Here is a 14,439-nt window from a genome sequence, read left to right on the forward strand (position 1 = left end):
TTTTTGTTTGGATTTTTGGTTTGTTTTTTGGGGGGTTTTTTGGGAATTAGGCAAAAATAATTAAGCGAACTCTGAAGTGAAGATATTTTAGAAGAAAATGTGGGAACTAAATGTAACTGGATTCTTTGCTTCTCAGATGAAATTAGCTCAGCTTGGTATTGATAGGATCTGAGTTTCACTGCAGAAGCAGTACTTCAGTAAATCACCTGTATCAATACTGGAGTGCTGGGAGCCTAAGTCTTTTTTTAGTCTGTAGTTCTGCATTATGGATGAGCAGGCAATCTGCACTGCGACTACCTTAGCCCTTGTTTAAGGTTGCTCTACCTTTTAGAAATGATAGTCAGCTGAAATAGGAGTAGATGGACACAGAAACGCAGAGATATTTCTTGGCATGTTTGCATGACAGCCCAGAATCAGTGCAGTTGGAGCTGGGTGAGTAGCTCAAGGTGTGAGTGGAATTGACAGTATTCAAAGTGTAACAGGAATGGCAGTGTTTTGGGGGATCCTCACTCAGTGCCAAGCAGCAGCTGTGCTTTACAACACCTGTTTTTGTACCTGGCGGTAAGCTGCAGCAGGAGAGTTCTACTTGTGTGATACTGTTAGACAGCTCTGCAAGATGTCAGTGCTGGAAATTCATTGGCATGTATAGCAAGCTGTGCTCCCTCCTCTGCACTGTTGTCTCATATTTGCCTCATGGGTTTCCAGTAAGTGTTTGTGGTGAGAGAGGGTAGGAAACACCAGCAAAATGCCACTCTTCACTGGAATTCTCAACACCAGTTTTGAAATATCTGCTGTACATACTTTAGGTGAATGCAATTATATCCACTCTCCTAAAATCTGTTAGAAAGCAACAAAGTTGATTCTGTTGTTGGTTGGAGTTTTTTGTTTTGTTTTTTTTTTTAATGAAAATTTTTCCAGACACTTCCCTTTGGTAATTTTGACACTTGCAATACACTCTGTACGTGTACAGAGTTTTTGAATAACACTGTATATGACTGACTTAATAATCCACTTGGGACAAACAACCATAAAGATGTGCAGTGTGCTGGGCAGTGGGTTTGTATGCAAGTGTATATAGAACCTGTCTTATCCCGTGGTGTCCAGGCAAAGACTTCCTGCAGTATAGCTCTCTCTGCTCAGAAGAATGGAAGATCTACTCCTTTTGTATAGGCCAGGGAGGGCATAGGAGAGAGGTGGGCACTGAGGACAAGATTTACGATCTCTAACTTACTCATCCCTGTGATCCTAATAAAAATTGAGACACAGGGCTATTCGTTACAGCTCAGTCTGCACTCAAGAGAGAAACAGGCCTCTCCAGAAGGAGTATAATCCTTTGTCATTTGAATTTTAATTAATAAGGGTATATTTTTAAGCAAAAAAATCCTTCCTTTTATATTTTAATTCTGGGGATTTTACAACATATGTAATAGGCGCAGGTTGCAGAAAAGAGTGGCCTTACCACTTTAAATGGAGAGGGTGGAGGTGGTTCTGAGGAAAGGTTAATCATAATTGGGAAGATAGATATAAACCCATAGAAATCATAGGTGCCCTCTATCTCACTTTTTTTTGCTAGACACATGCCCTTTGCTGCATCTAGCATCTTTCCACCAGCTTCTGCTGACTGCTTAGCCTTCCCTCAGTGCTTGCTGGAACAGTGTAACCCTGCTTGGTGTCTGGGGACTGCCAAGTCTGTCCTGCCTGAGTCAGGCAAGCCGGGCTTTCAGGGACTGAAAGGGTGTTGTGACTACTACAGGAGCTAATGCAGCCTAAGTCAGACATTTCAGAAGGGTATAATTGATTTTCTTAAACTGCCTATCTCTCCTCATTGCTGCAGAGAGAGACAGGAGAATACAGAGAAAACATTTGTTTCATTGCTGAATTTAAGCATGAGATACCCAACCTCATGCTACTACAGAATGAACTGATGACATCCTTCCATGGAATTGTCTTTGCACAATTTATTCCTTGCTAACACAGTTCTAGGTTTTGTACAATATCTTATGCTTCCTAGTTGACTTGTTCATATTATAAGAGCACTCATAAACCCCAAGCGGAACTGATGTACATCATCAATATGAGTTATATTCCTGGGATTTTTTTTTTGATTAGTCTGGAAATTAAAGCCAGTTGGCACAAAAGCACTGCTCCTTAGCCCACTAGCATTATAAATGCACACTGAATACTTAAAGTATTTGTAATAGATACAAATACCAAAGCAAGGAGAGCTGGAAGACAACCTAGTAAACCTCTTATATCTTTGCAATCTCTGCCATGATGAATTTCAGTCTTTTCCATTAGTATGCACTGTTACAGGCAAACTGCAGTCATGCTCACGCTATTCTGAAATAAAATACAAAAAAGGAAAAAGGAAAAAAAAGAAAGAAAGTGCCCTATTCCTCAGGACCTTGTCACTCCTGTATGCTGACTTGCTCTTACTGCCTTGTAAGGTGATGTTGAACAGTCACTATAGCATACTATTACTACAGGCTTTTCTCATTCCCACTTTTCCCTCCTTCCATTTTTTTCTTTACAATTTCTCATTTAATAGTTTGTGCTGAGTGGAGATTTTTATGACTATCATTGTGTTCGTTATTGGGTCATCATTTAGTCAAGCAGGATGCTTTTTTTCTTTTCTGTAGTGGATCATAAATATTCAGTCTGCACTACAACCTAACATATGCCACTCCAATTAGGCTACTGTGGTATAACCGATATTTTGAGACTGTTATCCACTTTAAGCCCATTTATTAAAACCAACTGTAGGATGTACAAAGTACATCAATTTAAACAATATAACGTTACAAAACAAGCACTTTGTTGTCTTAAAAAACCTCTACAAATGATACGGAAGCATAAAAAATTTCTTCTCAATTTTCCATTTGGTTCTGGGTTGTACCACTGCTCTTACTAAGCTCTTAAACTCACTTTAGATTGTGGGTATCTTGGGGTTTTGTAAACTCACTCTAGAGACCCTTCATTGTGTAGGAAAAGCTATGGTTGGAAAGCAAACAACATGGTCATGCATGAAGCCCCACTGTGCTGGAAAGGAGACATAATTCTTGTAACATTCATAAACTCCAAAACAGCTTTGATACAGGCAGGTCAAATTATCTTCAATTCCAGCCTTATTTTATGTAGAGTTCCCTACAACTGAGTATCATCTGTACTTTTCATGCCTTCCTTGCATTAGCACTATTCACAGAATGCTGTGGGTTGGGTTTTCTTCCAGATTGTCCTTCCTTTCCATCCTCCCTACCCCCTCCACCCTTCCCCATAAGTTTTGGCTCTTCTTTTCCTTCCTTTGACATCCTAGCATTTCTTTTCCCTACCAGTAGCCATTAACTAAACAGTACATTTTTTTTGTTAATGTGTCCTTTCATTGGTGGTTTCCTTTGTTTGTTTTCTCTCTAAGTTAACGGTGACAAGAGCGACAGTTTAACATTAAGCTAAGCTGGTTTAACAAATACCTGCTGCTAGAAGATGCATGCACGTTCCAAACTTTCCTTCCACCAGCGCTCTTCCTCCTCTTACCTTAGACCTGAACCAACTGAGAATTGGTTTGTAGAGGCTAGGTGAGCTCCTGGGAAAAGGTGGGGTCGCCCCTTTCAGTGCCATTTACTGTTTTATTGATTGCAAAACCAAAGTGCAAGATCATCTTTGTAAATGTGAGCAAAATTGAGAAGGTGTGCTTTATCAGGAAGGGCATGCTGCACATATTGCACAGTTGACTTTTACCGCCACATTACAAACACTACTCTGGTCAAGGTTTCCTTCTATCCACTTTGCTTGTCTATACTGGTTCCATGTGATCCTGCTGCTGCCTTTTCTTTTCTATCTTTCACTATTTAAAATGTCCCAGTTCGATGCCTGCATCTTTCTTGGATTTAAAAGATTCTTGCATTACAGAAGATGCCAGGGTAAATTACTAGTCTCTTAGGTGAGCAAATCTTGTAACTGAGGCAATTCATTACTCATTGGCAGTGCTTTAAGGGAAGCACTTTTAACTCTATTGACTGGTATCCAAAACATAGCCACATAATAGCCAATGTGAAGAAAATTCCCTCTATCCTGGCTGAAACCAGTGAAAGACTCTATAACCTGAAGGCCAAGTAAATCTAAATGATTAATTGGTAATCTGAATAACATTACAGTCCACTTGTTACTTAACAAGAGGAATTCTAGTAGGATTCCAATATTTTTTTTTATTATTTTTTCAGTGTGAGAAAATTTGAGTTAATACTATTTCAGAACAAAATATTGAAACATAAGGTTTATGCGTGAAGGTTAAGAAAGCTGGAAAAAAACTCCATCATATCTGAAAAGAAAATCATTAAAGGGTGAAAACAAAGATGAAAGAGATCAAGTGTTTTCATTTACTACACCAAAAACATATAAAAGGGTTAGTTTGCAGCTGGAGGTATTCAAGTTAAATATTAGTTTATATTTGATAAGGAAAATTGCTAAGGCAATCTGTAAAATCACCATTTTTAGAAGTAATTAATTTTGGTTTATGCATATGCAAACAATTCCAGTGAGAATCCACTTTGGGTTTCTTCTGACCCAGGTATCTGTTGGTAATAATCTTATGTTTTGCTGGCAAAGATGCGTTCTGAGCTACCTGTAGGTATTGCAAAAACATGGGGGAAAAGATACAATCAAAACATTTCACTAGTAACACAAGTGACTAAAGTATGAAGTGAATTTAAGTTTCATGTTGTATTAGAATATTTTGTTATATAGTTAGACTGTTTTGACATATAGAGCAGTAAGTATCTCAGTGGAAAGAACCATATGCTGGGGTTTTTTTAATTTTTTTTTCACTGCAGTTAGCTTTCACTTTGTGTTCTCTTCAATGAGAACACAGTCCTGGGGCAGTATGTGCAATGCACAATGTATTTTAGTGAGTCATGATCCTATTTTTTTATTTTTAAAGCTTTTTTTGTGGTTGATAAATTCCAGGTTAGTGATTTAAAATGCATTTTTAAAAAACTTTTTAAAGTTAATATTGCTTCTCATAATTTAAACTTTTTTCTATTGCTTTCTAGCACAACATTAACAATGAAAATCAGCATATTCCTTAGCTTTTTTTTTCATACTTGCACTTTTGGTGATGACAGTACAGGTCCCACATGTTGGTTAAATAACCTGTGCTCCTCTTTCCCCTTGCTTTTTGGTCAACCAGGAAAAAAAAGCACTTAAGATCACACAGGTGTTATAAATTACAAACATGTATTTGCATTTGAGTTGCTGCTTAATTAAAAATGAACATATTTTTCCAGGTTTTATCTGGAATAAGTTATATGTTTAGGGCAGAAAATGGTTGACATGGTAGTGTCTCAGAGATTGCTTTTGTTCGATTCTGGAGTAACACCGTTCAAAAACTGAAATTCTTCTCATATGCTACTCTTGAGAAACTGACAGGATTTGTTACACAAAATGTAGGAGCCAAAATGCAAAAATCTTCCTTGGATAATTTTATAGACAGTGGTTAAAAATTCTACATCTTAAATACGGTGGATATCCAAAATGTGTCAGGCGAGTTGTATTTCATACAAACCTGTCTTCAGTAGCTCCGTGCTGCTCAGTATGATTTGACAAGTTCGTGTGTTGTAGGCATCCACACTGCGGCTGTTTAATGTTGGTTGTGATAAAGCACTGTCTGAGAGGCTCAAAACCAGTTTTCGGTTGAGACTTTGTCTTAAAATAACATCTGCCATATTTGTAACTGGTGTGAAGAGGGTGATATTTCAGGAAGTCTAAATAGGAACAATTTTGAGGGTTTACTGAAGATAAAGATTTTGAGAAGGAATTTATTATAGCGATGATTATTTTCAAGAGCACCCCCTCTATCCTGATAGGCTGTTAGACAGTTACTTTAGTAATAGCTTTGGGTTGAGGGTATCGGGAAGCAGAAAATCTTCAAAATATTACGATTTCAGATTTTTCTATGCAGGTTAGACAATTTGTCAGTTGTCTGTGACATCTAATTAATTTGCTGTTTCTCTTACAGCATACTGTAGGCTTGAAAAAATTAAACTTTATCTCATCAGAGCTGTGCTGTAGTAACTTAGTACAATACATTATGGTGTATTATTAAATTTGAAAATAACTTATTATCATCATCATAAATAACCCCCCCTTTTGGAATGCCACATCTGTTATATTTTAACACTAGAAGAACTGAAAATTGCAGGAGGACATGTCTCTTGTATCTTGTTACTAATTAATAAGCATTAAAATGGTTTTGTAAAGGAACTATTGCTGATCATGATTGTATACTGATGTAGAGACTTCTGTAGTGTAAAGGCAAAATATTTCAGTGAGAAAGTTCTACTTTTTTTAAAGTTTTTCCATTATCACATTTTACCTGTTTGTAGAAATCAGAAGCTTCACCCTCTTTATTTATCAAGATGCTAATATACTTCAGAGAATATACTTGCAGGTAGATAAAACACAGATAAAAAAATCGCACCTAACAATTATTAGCAATTTATTCCACATACTTTTTTCTAGAATGCCATTTTTGTTTCACAGTTTAGGCTTCATTTGCTTAAAAATACCCTCATTCCTGTCACAAAGCTTCTCCTTGTGAGTCATATAACTGAATTCTAATTTTAGACTCACACGGAGGTTTTCTTGTTGGTAGTTGTATGTATCCAAGTGAATTGTCTATTACGGGGTGCAAGAAAATAGGCTACTTGTTCTGTCTTTCATCCAAGATGAGAATGAGCCTTATGAGGGAAGTGTCAACAACTTATTAAGAATCCAATAGTGAAAAGAAAAGAAAGGAAATTTCAGGAAAGGAAATTTCAGGAAAGGAAATTTCAGGAAAGGAAATTTCAGGAAAGGAAATTTCAGGAAAGGAAATTTCAGGAAAGGAAATTTCAGGAAAGGAAATTTCAGGAAATTTCAGGAAATTTCAGGAAAGGAAATTTCAGGAAATTTCAGGAAATTTCAGGAAAGGAAATTTCAGGAAATTTCAGGAAATTTCAGGAAAGGAAATTTCAGGAAATTTCAGGAAATTTCAGGAAAGGAAATTTCAGGAAATTTCAGGAAATTTCAGGAAAGGAAATTTCAGGAAATTTCAGGAAATTTCAGGAAAGGAAAGGAAAGGAAATTTCAGGAAAGGAAATTTCAGGAAAGGAAAGGAAAGGAAAGGAAATTTCAGGAAAGGAAATTTCAGGAAAGGAAAGGAAAGGAAAGGAAATTTCAGGAAAGGAAAGGAAATTTCAGGAAAGGAAATTTCAGGAAAGGAAATTTCAGGAAAGGAAATTTCAGGAAAGGAAATTTCAGGAAAGGAAAGGAAATTTCAGGAAAGGAAATTTCAGGAAAGGAAAGGAAATTTCAGGAAAGGAAAGGAAATTTCAGGAAATTTCAGGAAATTTCAGGAAATTTCAGGAAAGGAAAGGAAAGGAAAGGAAAGGAAAGGAAAGGAAAGGAAAGGAAAGGAAAGGAAAGGAAAGGAAAGGAAAGGAAAGGAGAAGAAAGGAAAGGAAAGGAGAAGAAAGGAAAGGAAAGGAGAAGAAAGGAAAGGAAAGGAGAAGAAAGGAAAGGAAAGGAGAAGAAAGGAAAGGAAAGGAGAAGAAAGGAAAGGAAAGGAGAAGAAAGGAAAGGAAAAGAGAAGAAAACCCACCGAAAAACCCCCTCAGGCTCTTGGGAATGTATGTCTCCTTGGAAAATGAAAAAGAGATGTTTCAAATGTATTACATTTTACAAGGAGTTATAACTGGTTACTTAATCACTCTGCTAATTTTTATATTCAAATTCTGGTTGCTAGTATTTGGGCGTGTAAGTTATCAGAGCATCTCCATGTATAACGTTCTTGCAGAAGGGCTGTAAAGAAACTAGGGCTAACAGTAAAAGCTAGCCTCCATCCTGTATATTGAATCAGATCCTGTTCATTTTAGGTTCTCAGTGATTATTTTAATTCAATATCAGATCTGTTAGGGAACTAGCAGAAAAGCAGCTTGATGTTTCAGGATAAGTAGCCTCCAGGTACACGTGGAAGGAGGAGTAGTTACTACACAGTGAGGGCAGTTCTTCTTGTCCTCCAGGTCAGCCCTAGCACAGCTTGCCTGGTGGCCAAGACCTTATACTGCAACCTGCTCTCCCTTCTCTCTCTGTTTTATCTGTCTTTCATGTCTTCCCTTGAGGAGTCATTGTTGTTATCATATAGCATTGTGAAATATTTTTTGAGTTTCATTATATGGAACATAAATATTAACATATTGACATGTAATTTGTGGAACTTCTTTTACTGTAATTTTACTAGATTTTATGTAATTACTATTCAGTATTTGTTACACAGTCATTTGTACTTTTAAGAGGATTATGCCGTCGCTGATGTACATTGGCTTAAGTGACCATGGAGAATGTATATAATCTCTTTATAACAGTGTTAGGCTTGTGACACAAACTTGAAAAACCTGTGAATCTGCAAGCTAAACACCGTTGGATTCACCTAGAAAAGAGATACATCTGGAACCATCTTGTATCCACATGGCGATTGCTGTAGAAGGAGTTAAAATTTAGTTTACCCAAATGACTGAGTTTCTCTTTAGCTATGCCAGTATAGTTCCCAGGGAAAATTCATCATCCCCTTACAGAGATGTCGAAGGCCTGTACAAACATGGTTGACCATTCTGATGCCTTCTGCACCTCACTCATATGGGCCAGCTCATGTATCTTGTGATAACTGCATAGGCTGTCATGGCCCCCCGTTGGCATACCTGGACAGGCACAGCTTTTCCAATATACAGTGTGGATTTCTTTAAGTCTTTACTTAAGGTGCTATTGCGAGAAAGCCGCTCACTTCCAGACCTTGTGAATGCAGCAGCTGTTCTGTAAAGGCTTTATCTTAAGCTCATTAAAACAAAGGAAAAATCTTCTTTCCATAAGGTGAATGGAATGAACTACAACAGCAAGTGTACATGAAGAGTATTAGTGTTAGCTTTCCGGTCTTGGAGAGAAAAAAACCCTTTAAATGCAAGATCACAGTATTCAAGATGATTTGAGGCCAAACCAGTGTAGCAAAGTGAAATATTTACCTGCTTATAGTGCCTTTTAGATAAAAAAAAAAAAAAAGGAAAAAGTGTGTTTAGGAATGGAGCTTGTAGTACTCAAACTTGTCTGTTTACAAAAAATTATGATTATTTGTAGTAAATTAATTTTTAGACTGTGCTTTTCCTCTCCCAAGGAAATTAAAGTAAATTATTATTAGAGTCGAGCTTGTATAAAGACCCAACTCTTTATTCTGTTTATTTTGTCCAGAGTTGTTTTATTGTCTCATTTGCCTAGACATCCCTAGGCTTTACTAGGTCCGTGAGGTGCAGCCATTCCCAGTTCTGAGACTGCAAACTGATACTTGCTTAGTAGACAGTTGTAAATACAGCCTGTTTTTCTCTCGACTCCTGTTAATAACAGCAACAAAACCCCCTGACTAGTCCAGAAACACCATGTGGTTTTCAGGAGAGAGAATGGAGAATCAGCATCACCAGTTACAACAGTTATGAGCTACTAATCCAGAAGCTGTACCAGCCCAGTCATTCTCTGCTGGTAGCTGGATTGGCTGCATACTTGAGTGGTGTTTTGCAACCTGGATGTTCCTATTCCATTCACTCACAGGTGAACCTGATGTCACTTGTTACAGTGAGGACAAGAAATACCTTTTAATGGAAGTCACAAAGCTTGTGCTCCCATCCAAATGAGGGGAAGAGGTGTTCGGGAACTGACCCTTCACTCAGATTTGTAGCCCAGCTGGCCTTTTTCGGCCAGTGAAGTGCATTGTCAGAGAAGCTCAGGCCATGGTGGGGTAGGATGAGGTGATTTTTAAAGCAGACAAAAGTCAAGTTTGTGGACAGAAGAGACAGAGGTGAGACTATCCAAAGATCAATCACAAATCAGTGGAAAAACAAATGTCGTCAAACCATTGTGTTATTAGAAGTTTCTGGGCATAAAGTTTTGTTACTAGATGTGAGTTGCAGTAATAAAACATGAATGGTCATACTCTGGCTTGAGACTGATTAGACAGGACATAAGTCTAATTAACTTGGATTTCTGGCTGGTTTGCATTACTGAAATTGGGCATTGCAGGAAGAATAAGATTTGAAAAGACATTCGAATAAAAAACCTTGAATCTTTTTGTGAAGCTTCTGCTTTCTGCTTCCCAAAGAGACAGAAGTTTATTATGTTGTGGGGTTTTTTTGTTGTTTGGTTGGGTTTTTTTCTGGCTGACTGACTCATGAGCAGAAAACTGCTGCTTCTGCATCGCAGTGTATCATATAAAGGAGTTTAGTTGTATAATCTACTTTCTTGGTCTTGCTTTCCAGAATGGCCTTTTGTTTGGTCACTTTGGTGAGCTTGTACACAGCCTTGTTGCATAATTCTTCTTCTTTCATAATCCTGAGCCTGCCTTTTCATTTATGTGGTTACTAAGAAAACTAGAGGTGTAACCAGCTGCCAGAAGTGATTTGAATAAATGAAAGGAATCATGAACAGTTAATTTTTGTGTTTACATCTGGTTTCTAAGAGACTAATAGCACATACTTACTGTCTCTGTGTATTTTTATTTGAGATCTTGGGCACATTTAAATCTTGTGTTCCCTGGGGACACTTGTGTCTGCACAAAAATAATTACACTTTGTATTTATATTTATCAGTAAGAAGTCATCAGGTTTGAGTAGGAAATTACATCCATTTATGAATGAGATAAAATAATGGTATGTCATTGTGCTAATTCTTACGAAGTACTCAAGGTGGTTTTGATTTTATTTTATTTTTTTTTTGGCTGGGCTTTAGAAAAGGGTATGCAAATGTGTAATGAAGTAACACATTTTGACCTGTGAGGGAGGTAAGAACAGTTAGTATCGCTTTCCAGATGGGAAGTGAAACAGAGAAAAGCCTCATTCTCACCAACTCCTATGAAAGTGTAGGATACCACATGGCCTTAACTGCAGTCAGGAAGAATAAATCAGTTCCCAAAACTAATGAGCTGGTTAAGTACAAGTTTGGTTCTACAAATCAGGTCCATGTGTATCTACCAATAGAAATCAGGTCCACATGTACCTGCTGTTAGTTATTACTAGTTATTTCTGTTTATTATTAATAGCTGGGTGTTCCTATTGGAGGGCTAAGTAGCAGGAACTGTGTTAGCAGGAATAGGAAGTACTTTAAAATTTGGCTAAAAAATTGTGACTTACACTTTCACAGAATGTTTGAAGAATCACACTGTAAGTTTCACCAGTATATTTTCTTCAAGTTTTCTACAACATTATATGTTAGTAACCAAACTTGAAAATTTTATAGGCTGCAGCTGTTTAAGACAAAGGCATGACAATGTCATGTGTTCTCCAACTGAAATACTAATTGCCAGCAGATTTGTATTTTGAATGAGACCAAATCTGGAATCTATGTTCAATGGTGTAATTAATTAACATAACATTACTGCCAGTGGTTAGGGTGTTCAGGTTATTCTCGCAAGCTTCTGATGAAGTTTAAAAATATCAAGTTGAATTATAGTATTCTCACAGGTAATGAAAAAAAAAAGAGATATAAACAGATTTAAACAAAAATGTGCATTGCACTTTCTTTGTAGGGAAGGAAAGGATTGGAGTTAATTGATCAAAATTCTGGACACTTAGCTAGTTCTTGTTGCCAAAGGAAAAACTGCAAAGCACAGAAATCAGAGCTGAGTGGAAGATTAAATGGCCTTAAAGAGAAAAAACCCATTTCACAAAAAAAAAAAAAAAAAAAAAAAAAGTCTTGTGATGCTTTCCTTGCATCTACCAGCAAGACCAACTTGTAATTAAAAGTTAGGTAGAAAGCTTTGAATAATTTATTTCCAAGGAAACAGAACAAACTAACACATAGGAATACACATAGAAGTGAAAGAAAAAGGGAAAGTAAAGTGAGAGGAACCCATATCGGCTTCTGATAGGTAGAAATGTTGAAAAGAAAAATACTGTGAGAAGGAGATTGGATATTGAGAACAGCAATAATGTTGCCTTGAGAAACAAAAATGGAGAGAAGCTGCTTTACATATCTGAGCATAAAAATTACCATGGCAAGAGTTATAACTGTGTTATTGTTTGTGAACTATCTCAATCTCAATCAACATCTAAAAGCGTATTTGCCCTAAAGTTTGGTTTTATTCTAGTAGTTTGTTGCGGAGGCACTGTACAATATCTACTAGCAAAAGTCATATCTACATTCCTCTGAGGATCTACTTCAGGGAAAAATCAAACCTAATTTTCTGACTGTGGCCTTAGTATTCTGTTTCAAAATCCTTACATACAAAAATGAGATATCTTTCATCTAAACTAATAATTTTAGTTCAGAGTACAATCAAAATGTCTATACCATCATTACTTGCTTGCTCCCTCTCAGGATTTGACTGTTTGCTAATTACTAGGTTACAGGTAGATGCTGAGTCGTGTTTCCCTGATCCTGCAGCATTCTCTTGCACTTGCTCTGGCAACAAGAGCTGTCTGTTAGTCTGTTATAAAGAACTGCCTCCATTTCTTCTCTCTTCCTGATAAATGGATCTTGTTTTCTAGGTGATTACTTCAGTTTCCAAATAATTTAAAGCCCTGAGTCCATGTAATTAGACTGGTTTCTTACTAGTCCATTGTTACCTTCTGGTTTTCTCTAGCTTCGTTTGCGAAAGTCTGTTACTTGGATTCCTTTGCACTTTAAAAACTTCCAATTTAATTACATCTTTTACTAATAATTAACTTGAATGAGAGCAAGTTATTTTAGCATTGTCTGCATTTCAACATTTTTCACCTTTTTGCTGCAGTATCAGAGAGAATTAAAAGCTTGTTAATAGCTGATTTGCATATAATTAAGAATGTGCAGTGATTATTGGTTTGCATTTATTTATAGGCATTATCCTCTAGATTTATGGGCATTGTCTGGCATAGAAACATTTGTACCTGAGATGCTGAGAAATAAAGACACAACTCAATAGCTTGACACTGAAAGCCATATGCTGCATTTGCATGACCTCTTTCACAGTGCTACAGGATGCTGATCATCTGTTCTCCAGAAGTCTTTTTTTCTTCCTGGGACTGGACAGAATTGGTGGCTGATTGCCAGCAATGCTGGTCATAAGCTGCTTTGGCAGATTTACCCATTTAAAACTATGCTTAATTTGCAGGGGAAATTGTCTCCTTTCCCACACATAGAAAAAGCAAAACCAAATTAAAAAACCCCTTCAGAATGAGACTGAGATAAATCTAGTAGTAAAAAGTCACTACTGCAAGTGAATCCTAAGCTTAACATTTTTAAGTTCAGTAGGTCTCTATAATCACAGTGAGGACTGACTGTAACTAGTAAAGACAAAATCAGATTAAGTTGTTGGGTAGTGATATAATGTATAATCTAGCAATCTGATTTCTCTAGTTTCCCTTTTTTCATCCATCCGTCAAAATTGAAAGAATATATACATCTGAACTGAAAATCAAATACAGTTTGAAAATACAGTCTGTATACGAGCATAAGCCTCTTACTTGCTCTAAAGAAAACATTCAGACCTTGAAGCCCATGTGTTGCCCTTAAGGAAGAACTTAGGCAGGCTGAGACAGATGTTTTTGGAGAATCTAGCACAGAATGCACAAGATAAGACTGTGGCCTAAACTGAAAGAATTCATAATTGTGAAGCCAGAAGACTCTGTGATCACCTTGTCGTGATCACCTTGTCATGATTACTTACGTAATTTCAGAATTCAGTCCTGAGTGATGGTGTGTCTCATGTGACCACATAAAAGTAAGAAGTGGAGTGGAAAAAGGCACAGGGAATCTCTTCTCTATTTGCAAATATTAGCAGGTCGATTAACTTTACACTGAAGTGTATGTGTGTCTGTGTGTGTGTGAAAAAGGGAACACCTAAGGACATAATAGGGGAAGTTGTCTAGATGAGTAAGTTCCCCTTACCTCTTCTGATAAGCAGTTTGCATTTTGCAAGTCAAGGTTACCTAACAAAGTAAATTTACAGAAATAGTTGTAGTTTCTCTGTTCAAAGCACCTCTCAACATGGGACTCACTGAAGTCCAGATTTAATGAAACCACACTGTAGTAGAAGGGGTTTGAGAGTATGATTTCATGTTTCAGAGCTCAGTGTTTTAGGGGCTGCGTGCATTTCTGCTTGTTGGCAGGAGTTTGTATGCGTGGGAATCAGGAAGAGGTCACTTGTTTACCCTCTGCTAATCATGTTTCAGAGCATCTTGAATACTGAAATTTGGATATGATATGCAGTATGATACACTAATCCTAATTTTTGTACTGATTTCTGTTAATATAAATGCTGTGTGCCCCTGCACACTTATTTCAACAAGTCCTGGGCTCCTGGTGGCCACTTTCAGTTCTTCAGTCTGGATCTAACATCTTTAGCAGTACGAAGCTGGAGATTTGGTCTAACAAATTCACATGTAAATCTGTACA

The 14,439-nt window shown here is 37.1% G+C and overlaps 1 protein-coding gene across 15 annotated transcripts in view; it reads left to right on the forward strand.

Moving 5' to 3' along the window:
• SYNE1 (spectrin repeat containing nuclear envelope protein 1) overlaps positions 1 to 14,439 on the forward strand; it is a 300,346-nt gene that overhangs the window by 11,125 nt on the left and 274,782 nt on the right. The window lies entirely within an intron of this gene.

Source organism: Manacus candei, unplaced genomic scaffold (assembly GCF_025592945.1).
Source record: "Manacus candei isolate 608988 ecotype Guabito, Panama unplaced genomic scaffold, ASM2559294v1 h1tg000052l, whole genome shotgun sequence".
NCBI classification, from domain to species: Eukaryota; Metazoa; Chordata; class Aves; order Passeriformes; family Pipridae; genus Manacus; species Manacus candei.